The 12,877-nt window shown below is 43.8% G+C and overlaps 1 protein-coding gene across 1 annotated transcript in view; it reads left to right on the forward strand.

Annotated features, from left to right (window-relative positions):
• Positions 1-1,262: 1,262 nt before the first annotated feature.
• Positions 1,263-12,877, forward strand: part of LARGE1 (LARGE xylosyl- and glucuronyltransferase 1) — a 543,992-nt gene continuing 532,377 nt past the window's right edge. Inside the window, exon 1 of the mRNA XM_080810745.1 lies at positions 1,263-1,357. The gene's annotated coding sequence lies outside the window, so the exon portion shown is untranslated. The remainder of the gene's footprint in view (positions 1,358-12,877) is intronic.

Genomic DNA, 12,877 nt, shown 5'->3' on the forward strand with positions numbered 1-12,877 from the left:
ACCCCACTATCCTCCAAGCCCACCCATGAGTACCACCACAGCCCTATGTTGAAAAAGAAAGAAGCTCAAATTGGAGCCATTTGTTACCTATCCCCCCCCCGCCCCCCCAGCCCCCCCAGCCAGCAAAGCAGACTTAATTCCTATTTCAACTTATCCCAGGAATGTGACCTTTTAACTGTCAACCTGAAATTCCTACCAGCCCTAGTGAGGTCATCTGCATGATAAAAGCCCTGCCTTTGGTTCCGCTCCAAAAAAAGCTGGCCCGGCAGAAGCAATCCCCTTTTGTTTGCTAATAATGTTCTTGCCCCGCCTATTAAAAAAACCTGCCTATAAAATCCTTCCATTTTGTGCATCTCTTCCCAGCATCTCATTGTCTTGACCAGCTGTTTGGGATGCTGCTGGGTTCCTGGATCGCTCAGACTTTCAGATGTACACAGTTAACTTTTGTTTTTCAACAGGTACAATCCTGGCTTAGGCACACAGTGCGGACCCAGACCGACCGTATGCCAAAACTCCAATTGTTTCCCCCTCTGTCGCTGGAAAAATCTAACGACTTCGTAAAGGTGAGGTCTAAGTGAGCAACAAGGGAGAAGAGTTAGGTACACTTGGAGTTTGGGGCAGTGTTCCAATAATTTATTTGTGACTTCAAGACCATTTGGGGGCTAGTCTGTGCGTGTGTGTATATGTGTGTGTGTATGTGTCCTGTGTCCCCGTCCGTGTTCATACATTTCAGCCAACCAACCAAGTCATCGATTAGAACTAATCCCAGTTGTTGGAGCTTACACACCGAATTCAGCATCTCCAGCCTGTAAACCCATATCAGAATTATTCTGTGGCTCATCTTTTCCCCCAAGGCTTAACTTTTAAATTGGACTTGCCGCTCAAGGCCTGCTGGGACCCTGGTATTCATGGATATGGATGCCCAGCATAGAAATGGCTCCTTCTTCAAAGAGAATGCCCTTAGGCCTTCAAGCAAGGAAAAACAGCCTCATCAAACTTGGGGAGGGAGGGCTGCTTTTCCTGGGGTTTAGTGGGAGAATTACTGAGGGTTGGGAGCTCCTTGAGCTCTAAATTCTCTCATACCCCCTCCTTCTCACTCTTGGGGGCCCACTCTTAACAATAACCCCACCTTATACAAAAGTCACTTGGTGATGCTGTGAATTCAACAGACATTGCTTTGGTAATCCACGGGATCAAAGTTCGCTTTTGGTTTTCAGCTGCAATAGATAAGAGATTACTCAGCTGCACTCATCCAAAGTCCCGGATTTCTGAGTTTTGAGCAAAAATGCGAAGATATGGGAACGTTGTTCTATTTCTTCACATGACCACCCGTAGTCCACGAATCCCTCACGCTCTTGTAAGTACAGAATTTGATGTGTTCATACGATAATTGCTAAACATTTCTTTATGGCCTTTTTCTCTTCCATACCGTTAGCTTTAAGCTTCTTCCCCCTCTCACCCCCTCTCACTGCTAACTGATGTGATTTCATTGCTTAGCTTGAAACCGCAGGCCCTTCTAACCTCTGATGAAAGGAATCTCAAGAAAAATAAGGAGATAAATGTTCACCTTTTTGCTTCAGCTGTAGAAAAGCAGATAGGATTTTGTACAATGATGCTGCATGTGAAAATATATTTTCTTAACAAAGGAGTCTTTACAACACTCAGACTTGAGATGGTTTCAGCGGGCTGGGTGTTACCTTTCACTTCTAAAGAAGCCGCAATTGTCTTTGTTACTTTAATTATTTGCTGCCTGAATATAAGATACACAGCCGCATCTTCACTTATAAAGGCTGCAAATACATGTGAGGTTTCTTTGAGAAAACCAGGAGACTTACTGATACTTCTCTCTTTGTCCTGCATGCATGGATGCTAGAAAAATTAATACATAAAACTTTTGACTCTGTTGGAGTTCTTGTTTAAACAAAGTATCCCAGACAATTTCAATAAAATAGTTTATTGATTGGCCTGTAGCAGTGAACACTCACTAGCCCTCCGGTGGGCACTGCGCGGATTGAATTAACTGCATGACTGACTGATATTGTAACATAGGAAAAGATATATACATTTGGTCTTCAACCCACTTCCGGCATGGAGCTCCTCCAACTCCTGGAATTAACTAAGTGAGGAGAGAGATAAAGGCGTCTTTTGTTAGGTTGAGAGGGGACTTTTGGATGGCACCTAAAAATGGGACTGGTTGCCCAGAGAACCCACCCGATCTCTGGGGGTTGGAACTTTCAGGGACAGGGAGAGGAGCTGGAGGGCCAATCATTTGCCAATGGCGGATGATTTAATTAATCATGACTTTATAGTGAACAGAGCTCTTGGAGGTGCCTGGAGAGCAGTGCCCCTGAAGAGGACGTGGAAGCTTCATGCTCTTTCCCCAGACTTCACCCTCGGTATCTCTTCCTTGGTTACTGTTACTGAGTTACATCCTTTTATAATAAACCAGTGGGTGAGCCATGCCTCTGCGTTCCATGAGCTACTCTAGCAAATTAATCAAACCTGAGGAGGAGGTCGTGGGAACCTCTAATTTCCAGCCAGTTGGTTAGAAGCACAAGTAACAACCTGAGCTTGTGATGGGCATTTGAAGTGGGGGAGGGGCAGCCTTGTGAGACTGAGCCCTAAACCTGTGGGGTCTCCAGGTATCTAGTGTCAGAATTGAGGTGGATTGTAGGATATATCCCCCCCCCACTTTTTTTTTTAAAGATTTTTATTTTATTTTTTAAAAGATTTTATTTATTTATTTGAGAGAGCAAGCGAGAGAGCACAAGCAGGGGGGAGGGGCAGAGGGAGAGGGAGAAGCGGACTCCCCACTGAGCAGGGAGCAGAGGACACAGGGCCCTCCGGGATCATGACCTGAGCCAAAGGCAGACACTTAACCGACTGAGCCACCCAGGCACCCCAGGATACCCATCTATTGTCAGAGACTTGCTCCACACTGTGGGGGAGTCAAGTGTAGGGGCCAAGGGCAGGCTGCCCCAAATGTGCCACTCCAGCATATTGATTATTTTAAATTAAACGTTATTTAAGAATCAGCCAGTGTAAGAAGAATACCTTGAATTCCCTTTGTCTCCCTGAAAGCAGGAAGTAAATCTCCTAAATGAAATGCACCCTCCTTGTACCAGGAGGTAAAGAGACACGACCTATCACCAGAGAGGGAATTTAGAGCCAAGAGGCTGTATAAATAAGCCTTGTTACTTTTTACTAATTTACTACCCCAGCCCAAATGCTGTTGAGAATTCCTTACTAAGTGAATCTCCCAAATGTGAGTTTCCTTTGTCCTGTCAATTCCTCACAAATGTATTGTCTCTTGTCTACAAAGCATAGAAACTGCCTGCCTTGGTCAATTTTTTAGGTCATAATTTCATTATTGGGCCTCTGTGCACATGTAATTAAACTTTTTCCCCCCTCCTGTTAATCTGTCTTGGGTCGATTTAATTCTTACACCAGCTAGAAGACCTTGAAGGATAAAAGAAAATTTTTCCTCCCCAACATCCTCATGTTAGATCCAGAAATGAAAAGACTATCAGATGCCTTAATCTGCCAGATTCTCACAACCCCAGTTAGTCCAGAACCAATCACAGATTATTCCCTTTTCCCTATTGGTCTCCTCTTGCCCACGGCCTACTCACTAGGACCAGTTTCTGTCCCAGTGAGTATTGCCAATATTAGATAAATGATTTTTAAAAATTTTTAAAATTTATTTTCTTTAATTTATTTAAAGATTTTATTTATTTATTTGACAGAGACACAGAGAGAGAGAGGGAATACAAGCAGGGGGAGTGGGAGAGGGAGAAGCAGGCTTCCCGCTGAGCAGGGAGCCCAGTATGGGGCTCGATCCCAGGACACTGAGATCATGACCTGAGCTGAAGGCAGAGGCTCAACCCACTGAGCCACCCAGGTGCCCCTGATTTTTTTTTTTTTTAAGATTTTATTTATTTATTTGACAGACAGAGATCACAAGTAGGCAGAGAGGCAGGCGGTGTTGGGGGGCGGGGAGCAGATTCCCTGCTGAGCAGAGAGCCAGATGCAGAGCTCGATCCCAGGACCCTGGGATCATGACCTGAGCCGAAGGCAGAGGCTTAACCCACTGAGTCACCCAGGTGCCCCTAGATAAATGATTTCATTGGAAGGTTATTGCACAGCTCACAGGACTGATGGAAACAATGGAAAAGGAGACTCAGAATAAATGTGGAAATTAAAGGAAGCTATGAAGGTAAACCATAATCAAGGCCATGTCTTGGAAAGAATCTGGTGGTTAGGATGCCCCTATGGGTACTATCATCCCTGGAAAGCCACTGTCATTGCCCCCAATTTCCAATTCTACCATGGCCACCACGAGTAATCTCCAGTTGACCTGGGTGTCTGTCTGCTTTGCTCTCTCAGATTCCAAAGTCCTTGATGGGAACATTTAATTAGCTCAGCCTAGGTCACATGCTTTTGCCTTAGCTGCCAGAGTGAATGGAAAGGGAATATCATCCCTCTGATAGATATTTGTATATTTCTTGTGTTTTATGGCTGTCCGGTACCCTTTGATCACCCTGTGATCGCTAAGTAATCCCCCTCCTCCCCCACGGGTCTCATCTTCCCAAGGTAGAAATCAGAAAAATTATTTCTTCAGGTTCCTTTGCAGCCTTGGCCCAGAGATGAGACCTCAGAGTGCCACATCAATAAGGGACAATAGAGGAAACAGGTTTTGTGTGGAGTGTCCACGTTTTGTGGGGTTGCTGGTTGCAAGGTCAAGCTCCCCATGCAGAAGTGGCATTCAAGTCAAGGCAAAAAGTTGAGTCCGTAATGGGATCCATGCTCTCACATCTAGAACACAGAGACAGAACAACAATTTCCTCATGGCGCCAGCTCCCCAGCAAGGTTTTGGCGTCATCTTTAATCCCAAGCTCCTTTGTTCAGCCCTCCAATAATCTGTAAATTATCCCTCTTCTTCTGCTTTGTCATTCAGGGTCACTGAACACTGATCACAATCAGGATCCCTAGCTAGTAACGTAGCCCTCTTCAATTTCCACATCTAAAGTCAGGACCTCACTCTTACCAAGACTAAAATAATGAGGATTTTCCCTCCCAGTTAAGTGGTATTTTGAGGAGTCTGCCTGGCTCAGTCAGTAGAGCATGGGACTCTTGATCCTGGGGTTGTGAGTTCGAGTCCCACATTGGGCATAGAGCTCACTTTTTTAAAAAAGTGGTATTCGGACTCTGGGAAGTGAAAGAGAAAAAAAAAAGACATTAGTGTTCCAACACTCACAACAATCCCTAAATTTGCTCTTACTACCCCCATTTTAGAAATGAAATAAATGAAGTCTCAGAGTAAGCAGCTTGGGTGAAGCCACACAGGCAGCTACGTGGCAGAGCTGCCTCTGAACCCATCGGGCTCTGGTGGTCAGGGAACATTCCAAGCCAGAGTTTCCTACGTCCTATTTTCCACTGGGACACATCTTTTCGTTAACAGTAAAAACACAACGTGACACAAAAGTCAACAAATCCGTTCCTCCAGAGAAAGCACACGATGCCGCATAGCACATTTTGTGAATTTACTGGAAAAGGGGAGTTCTCTAGGAAGATTCCAGAAGGTGACCAGACTGTGTCTTCACCAAGTTCCATAGCAAGCAGGGGTGGGCTTTGTTGGGCTTGGTCTTGAGTGCAGCAGCATGTTGGTGTCCTGGGCAAGTCCCTTAACCTCTCTCAGCTTCATTTTGGTCATTTGAACAGTGGGGATAATAGAACACTTTGTTCTGAGGGTTGACAGATAAAATGCATCTCAAGCATTTACGCAGTGCAGTGTGTGACATACATTAAGTACTCAACAAGTGTTGGCTATTATCCTTGGGTGACCTTTGTTAAAGACAGAGGCATTGCACAGAGGAGCCGGTCAGCTAAGGGTTCAGAGGGAGGCCTGTGATATGGTTGGAGCCTCACGTTGGGCCAACCTGAGTCTACCAGAGTGAATCAAGGCTGAGTTGTTTTATTTTTCCCCCAGGGAGATAATAACATCCACCCTCCCTAATTCACAGAGTCATTAAGCGGACAAAATAAGATAATGTATGTATAAAAAAAGCACTGGAAAAAAAAGTTAAGTGCCATAAAGTTGCAAGGTATTGTTGTCCTTGTGGCTGTTAGTGTTTTTGGAAAGCTTTTACCCTGGGTAATAAGATATGCCCTTGAAAGCCCTTTAAATATGTAAGGTCTAAGTGTGTGACCAAAAAAAAAAAAAAAAAAAAAAAAAAAAGTGTAAGGGATTGAAATTAGTCTGGGAAAAGGAAAAGCTGAACAGGGTGATTTAATTATTCTTTGTAACTTGAATATTGTCTCCACAAGGAGGGCTGTGACCAAATTGTCTGGTTCCTACCAAGGTCTACATAACAGGAAATTAGTTTCAAGTGCTACCGGAAGAGATCAGGTTTTGATTCTAAGGAACACTGGCAGAGATTGTATTGGAAGGATTAAAGATGTCTTATGTAAATGCTATTAGTGTAACAGTTGAGGTTTTCCAGAATGAGGAGGGCAGTTGGATGCTCTGAACAAAAAAAGGCCCAGTGGTTTATAAAAGAAGATCATGGCTTTTAGTCAAAAGATGAGGTGGAAAGGACACAAGTTCCCCAAAAATGGGAGCTGGAGTCACTCAAATGATCAGAGGTGATCCCAGTAAAGCCACAATCATTGTAAGTCCATCCCATTACCACTGGGGAAGGGGATGGCAGGTGATAGGCTAGGATGGAATATCGCAAACCTACTCAATGTAGAGTCAAAGAAATAGCGACAGTTTCCAAAGAACCTCCCTGCTTAGGACAAGGTGTTTCCAGAATATGGTCGAAGAACAGGCGACTTGCGAAGGTTCAGTAGGCCTTCCAGCATGGATTAGAGAATGCAGAGGTGAAGGGACCAGGCAGACCATCACAAAGCATAAAGCTGGGTTAGCCTGCATCTCTTTAACACAGGCAAGACTGGAAGACACAGTGGTAGAATAGTGTTGGAGAAAATCCCAGAACCGCATTGAGTTGGATCAGCACTCATTCATGCTACCCCATTTGCTCATCTCTGTTGATTGTCTCAAATGCCCCCAATAGCTGCTCATGTCCTAGTCTTCTCTTCAAGACTGCCCTTCCTGCTTACCAAGGGGCAGGCACACTGGCTGACCTTCTTTCGGTCCGTTATGCCTACCAAGTCTTCCTACCTCATTGCTTTGAACATTCTGTTCCCTTTACCTGGAATACTTTTTTTTTTTTTCCCCCTTTTTAACCTGGAATATTCTCTGTCCTCACTCATTGCCTGAATTACTCCTACTTCAGATCCCCCTAAATGTCCCTTCCTTGGAAAGGCCAACCGGAACTCAGGCTTTGGTCTTTTCCCCCTGTACCTCCTCTGTGGACTCTGTAGCATTTCCCCCAGTTAACAATTTTGTATGTATTTGTGTTTGTCTGCTTAACGTCTGTCTCTCCAACTAGATCAGAGGCTCCATAAGAGAAGGGATATATCTATTCTGCTCACTTTTGCCATCAGGCTAGAAATGCAGGCCCTCAAAAAATCCCGGTTGAATACATGAGTATTACAATAAACCAAAATGTCTGGAGACATTTTCCACCAGCTTTCAGCATGTCATTTATGTTGGGCAGGAAAGAGTTAACTCATAACCACATTAGTATCCGTGGGAACCCGAGTCCAAAGCAACAATTGGGGTAGGTTAATCTGGCTGACTTTGGTTTGGCCAACCTGCCCAGTAAGCTATATTTTCTTATGCTCAGTTGAAGTGGAGAGTTGTTCTCAGGAGAATCAGTATCTGAAGGTCCCACTCTCACTTAACCACAGCTGGCTCCCACCGGGAAACCAAAGTATATATAAAATTCTAACATTTGAGAAATCCTTCAGAAGGTGATGCTCATGGTCAAAGGCCCTATAACCAGACCCAAGAAAACGGTAAGTTGTGATTGTCTCTCACGAGCATGAAAAAGGTTTAGCCGATCTTACATTGCCTTTTGCAACTTTTTGCAACATAAGAACATGGAAACGTGGGCCTGTCAATTGAGTTATTATTTGTACCAACCACATGGCTGCTGGTGGGGATGAAGAAGCTCAGTGATGGCCACCTTCATTGGGCCAATAGAAGCAGCAGGAACTTGAAAGGCAGCCCAACTCCCACCCCTTGCCTTCTGATTGAGAAGCACTAGGTCTCAAGTAACCAGAGTCTGGTTTGCCTCACAGGCAAAGCAGGATAGGGAAGCGGTGAGGGGAAGAATCAGGAATGCTAGTTTTGGGTATCAGAGAGCCAGGTGGCAGGGAGAGAGAAGGTTCATCCTCAAATAAACAAGCAACATAAGACGCAACTTGGCTGTGGGATGGACGGGGCAGGGAGACATTGGGTCAGGAATTGTTTGTGCGTATCAATCTCCGTCCAGCTGTGGATCTGGAAAACAGTTCAAAACCACCACCCTGAGAATTGAGCTAAGGGGAATCCATCACCAGTGTATTGGTAAACACGGGCTCGATGGATTTGTTCTTACTTGAGGATAATGAGCAGGAAACAACCACCATAGGAAGCTGGTGAGAAACACTGCAGAATCAGAGAAAGGGAAGAACATCCTGAACACCGAAGGAAAGAAGGATTCTCTCAAAGTGATTTACTATAGGAAATAAAGTAGTGCTTTAGAATCTGCTTAACATCTATAAAACTAGAGCAGGAAGGCCAAGATGTCAAGACAAAGAAAATGAAATTAAAAGGGAGACAGGTGATATAAATAACAATTGTAAGGAGAATAAAAAATGAAGTACAAATAGAAAAATTAAAGTCTACAATGAGGCAGTAGAGAGCAGAACAGAGCATATGGAAATGTGGGTCAATGCCAGGGAGGACGGAGCAGGGTAGCCTTCTCAGAAGGCATATATAAATAATTAGGGGTTAAAAACCATGAGAGGGTGGATGGCATCACTATTAGGTGACACATACAGGCAAATACAGGAAATTAACATGCACCTTTGTCCTCTCCCTCCCTAGCCCTTAGCCAGGGTTATGAGCAACCTTTAAAAAGCCCCTGCAGCTTTGTTCTAGTGGCTCGGAGATGTGTCCCCACGTTCATCTCAGCCTGTGCTATGACCTCCTTAATTTATCCTAGTGCTCACACTTCGCAGATGCAATATGGCATGGTGGTTAAGAGTTCAGACTCTAGAAATAAGCTGCCTGTGTCTGGAATCCAGTCTTACTGTTACTGTGTGAAACTTGTAAGTTATCTGATTTCTTTCTGTCCTCATTATCTCATCTGCAACATGGCCACAAGGATGATAATAACTGTAATTACCTTAGAAGGTTTAGTATAACTAGATGAGCTAATGCACAAAAGTGTTTTGAACAGTGCTAAGTGGATTGCAAATCCATGGCAAAGCATCATTCAAATCTTTTGCATTGTCCCAGGTTTCTTCCTCTCTACTGAAACTGATTGATCTTTCAGGATTGATCTACTTCATTTGACAATTTCAAGGGATGCTCTGGACTTTGGGTTTTCCCTTGGAGTCCGTGGAGTTTTGTGGATACTCCGTAAACCCTAGTCTGCGGTTGGTATCCCAGATCCCCACAGAGGGGAGTCAAACTAGAATTACAAATATTTTGGGTAAGGAACTAGGATAAATAAGACAAAAGTAAGTGTAAGTAAGAAATATGCTCAGATTTCTTACTTACATGTAAGAAATGTAAGTAAGAAATGTAGGGATGGGGAAAGGCTGGTTTAAGGAAGTTGAAGATAGTTGGGTGGGTTTTGCAATATTCCAGGTGAAAGTTAAAGGTCTGAGCTAAGGTAATAAGGAACAGTTTGGATGAAGCACTTGAAGATGCTCCGAGGGTGGGATGAACAAGTTAGTGACTGAGGATAAACAGTGGATGAAGTAAGTCAAAGTTAAGAATTTAACTCATCACCTTTTAATATTTTTCTTTCCTCTGTCCACTTGGCTATGAGCCACTAAAAGAGTTAAGACCTGTCTTTATTTGTATTAAAATCCTCAGTGGTCAGCATGGTAACTGACACACCGCAGGGATTCAGACACTATTTGTTAAATAAATTCTAGACCCAAATTAGCTTTCCAGGCTCTGATCCCTCAAATAATTGTGTCAGCTTAACCCATCACACCTTCTATTTAACATCTTCGTTGTTTCTCACAGCTTGAAACTCATTCCCTTTGTAGACGGTCAAATCTTGCCAAGGCTTCAATGTCCAATAAGAACCTCCTGCTTTTAGAAGTCTTCCAGAGGCCAGACAGAGTGTGGTGATCTCTCTCATCCAGATTCATAGCACTGCTTGTCCTCACTGGAGCTTTCAAGAATACTCAAGGACATCTCTATGGATTTATCTCATTTTTGCAGAGTCATTTGGCCCTTCAAAGTAAATGCTTTGTCCCCTGAATTAGATTTGGAGATTCTCAAATGCAGGAATGCATCCATGGTTCCTTCTGCTTGCTCTACCCACTATGCCTACCCCATCGAGTGCATAGCAGAGTAGTATTGTACGCATAGTAGCTACCCAATAAACCATGAGGCACACGATTTTAAACACTACATTTTTAATCTTCTTAAGCAAGTAATTTTTAAAACTACGGTTTTAAGTTGAGAAATCCTTGACTTTCTAGCAGGACTGGGTAAAACACTAATAGAAACAGCTCTTGTCTGGCTTCCAGACATGCCCTATTTGGCCATGAGAGAGACCCATTAGAGCCCTGGGTTTGGGAGTTTAACTGGGTCACTGTGATTTGCCCTGTCCACACAGAGGTCATCAAATCAAACCCACTAGTTCTGTGACTCCGGCATACTCAAGCCCAAACCTACAGAAATAAAAGCCAAAGGTCCAGTTGCCATGGGGGAGAATGGGGCTGTTATAGGAACTTTCAGCCATGGTCAATTCTCAAGTCAGGTTCTTGCCGAAATGTTGATCTGTCAAGGTCAAAGCATAGGTTCTATGCTCTAGCTCCCATGATAAAAATGCTGGCAGAAACTCTGGGGTAGGGGTGAAGATGGTGAAAGTGCTAGCCGAACAGGCTGGGTGTTCACTCCAGACCCTGCAGGAGGCTGGAATGATAAATAGATCCTTGTGCAAAGGGAAGTTGTAGGTGGGCAGATCAACCACATGTGACAGATGGTGGAGACAGTGTGAGACCTGCAGGTTCTAGGTCAGTTCACATCAAGCATCAAATAGCAAATGATTTCCAAAAGAAATTTCACTCTGGAAGAGAGGGGGCTCCTTGTACCCTTGTAGGATCAACTGTTGTCACATCCAGGAATAGGGAGGATGAGAATTGATAAGTCCGAGTGTTTGAGCAGCAAGCCCTTTTACCTAGATCGGTTAGGATGTTTTTGGATGCAGGAAAGAGAAACCACAACAAAAACTTACACAATAGGTGAACTTATTGGCTCATGTAAGTGAGGAATTCATAGGATATGTCAGGGTTGCTCCTAGAGAACGCCCTATTAGTTGATACCTAAGAATTTTGTCCTCCCCTTCTTTGCTAACAAACCCAATGGTGTTCCATCTCCAGAAGGGGAATCATGACTAGCCCAAGTCAATCCTAAGGGAGAAATCTAATAAAAGACAAAATATTTTTTGCCTTTTTCTTATTACTCTGGATGCTGGTTTGAGAACATGGTGTTTAGGGCAACTACAGCCATTCTGTGACCACGAGGCAACATGTAAAGCCAACAGGGAAGATGGCAGAATAGCAGACTAGAGAGAATGATCTTAGGTCCTTGATGAAATCAGGGAGCTGCTGTATCAAACATGGACCTGTCTACTTTAAGATTTCTCATTATGGGAGATTATTACTTAAAGTCTTACTACCTGGGTGTTTTGTTACTTGCTGCCCAAAGCAATCCTAATGATAGAGATTGATTTTTTTCTCTCTCTGTGCACTGCTGTTCTCGGTGTCCTTTATGTGTTGTGGCAGCCAAAAGGTCGCAGCCATCCTAAAGTTTGTATCAGTAGACCTCACAGGCCAGAGGTGACAGAACACTTACGAGTCCAGCATCCCAGATGAAAGTCCTGAGAGTCAACTTGATTGGTCCAGCCTAGGCTGTGTACTCAGCCTTGAATCAATGATGGTGATCAGGATATGGAATGCATTGATTATAGCTTTTGCCCTTCATGTCTACTCTTGGAACTGGGGATAGGTCAGGTTCAAAATAAAATCTGGATTCTTTTAGCCAATGTCAGGGCCTTGCTCATATCCCCTAGGCCTACCTGGGTGATCACCTCCATCTTTGATGGGCAGTTTCCATATATGCTAAAGGTTTCCTATCTTAAGCACCTATACTTCTCTGCTGTGGATAGTCTCTGGTCATGGGAGCATGGTAGAAGGCTAGGACTGACCAATTCCCAGGAGCAATGCTCAACAGATGAAGGGATTTGGTGGATAATTACTTCTCTAGGTTTTCTTACCCTTACTGGGACAATCCTGAGTTATGTTCTAATCTCTGCTGTCCCACGCAGTAGCTAAAAGCCACGTGTGGCTATTTACATTTAAATCAATTAACATTAAATAAAACTAAAAATTCATTTCCTAAGTCAGACCAGCCTCATTTCAAGTAAACAATAGCCACTAGTGGCTACAATATTGGACAGTTCAAATACATAGCGTTTCCATCACACAGGTCTTTTGGACAGTGTTATTCTACACATTCTCTGAATGTCATCCCAACTAAGCACCCACTGACCACTTATTAATTTACCCTTATTGGCCTCTTGCCCTTTCTGGTTTCATTCCCTCACATCTTCACTGGGCTTCTTGGAATCAACTTCCAAATAAGCATCTTGCTCAGTGTTTACTTTCTGGGGAACCCTACTAGCATCATACTCTTGGGAATAGGAATGGGAGGATAGGATATTGTTGATTACCAACA

Source organism: Martes martes, assembly GCF_963455335.1.
Source record: "Martes martes genome assembly, chromosome: 8".
In the NCBI taxonomy this organism is placed as follows: domain Eukaryota; kingdom Metazoa; phylum Chordata; class Mammalia; order Carnivora; family Mustelidae; genus Martes; species Martes martes.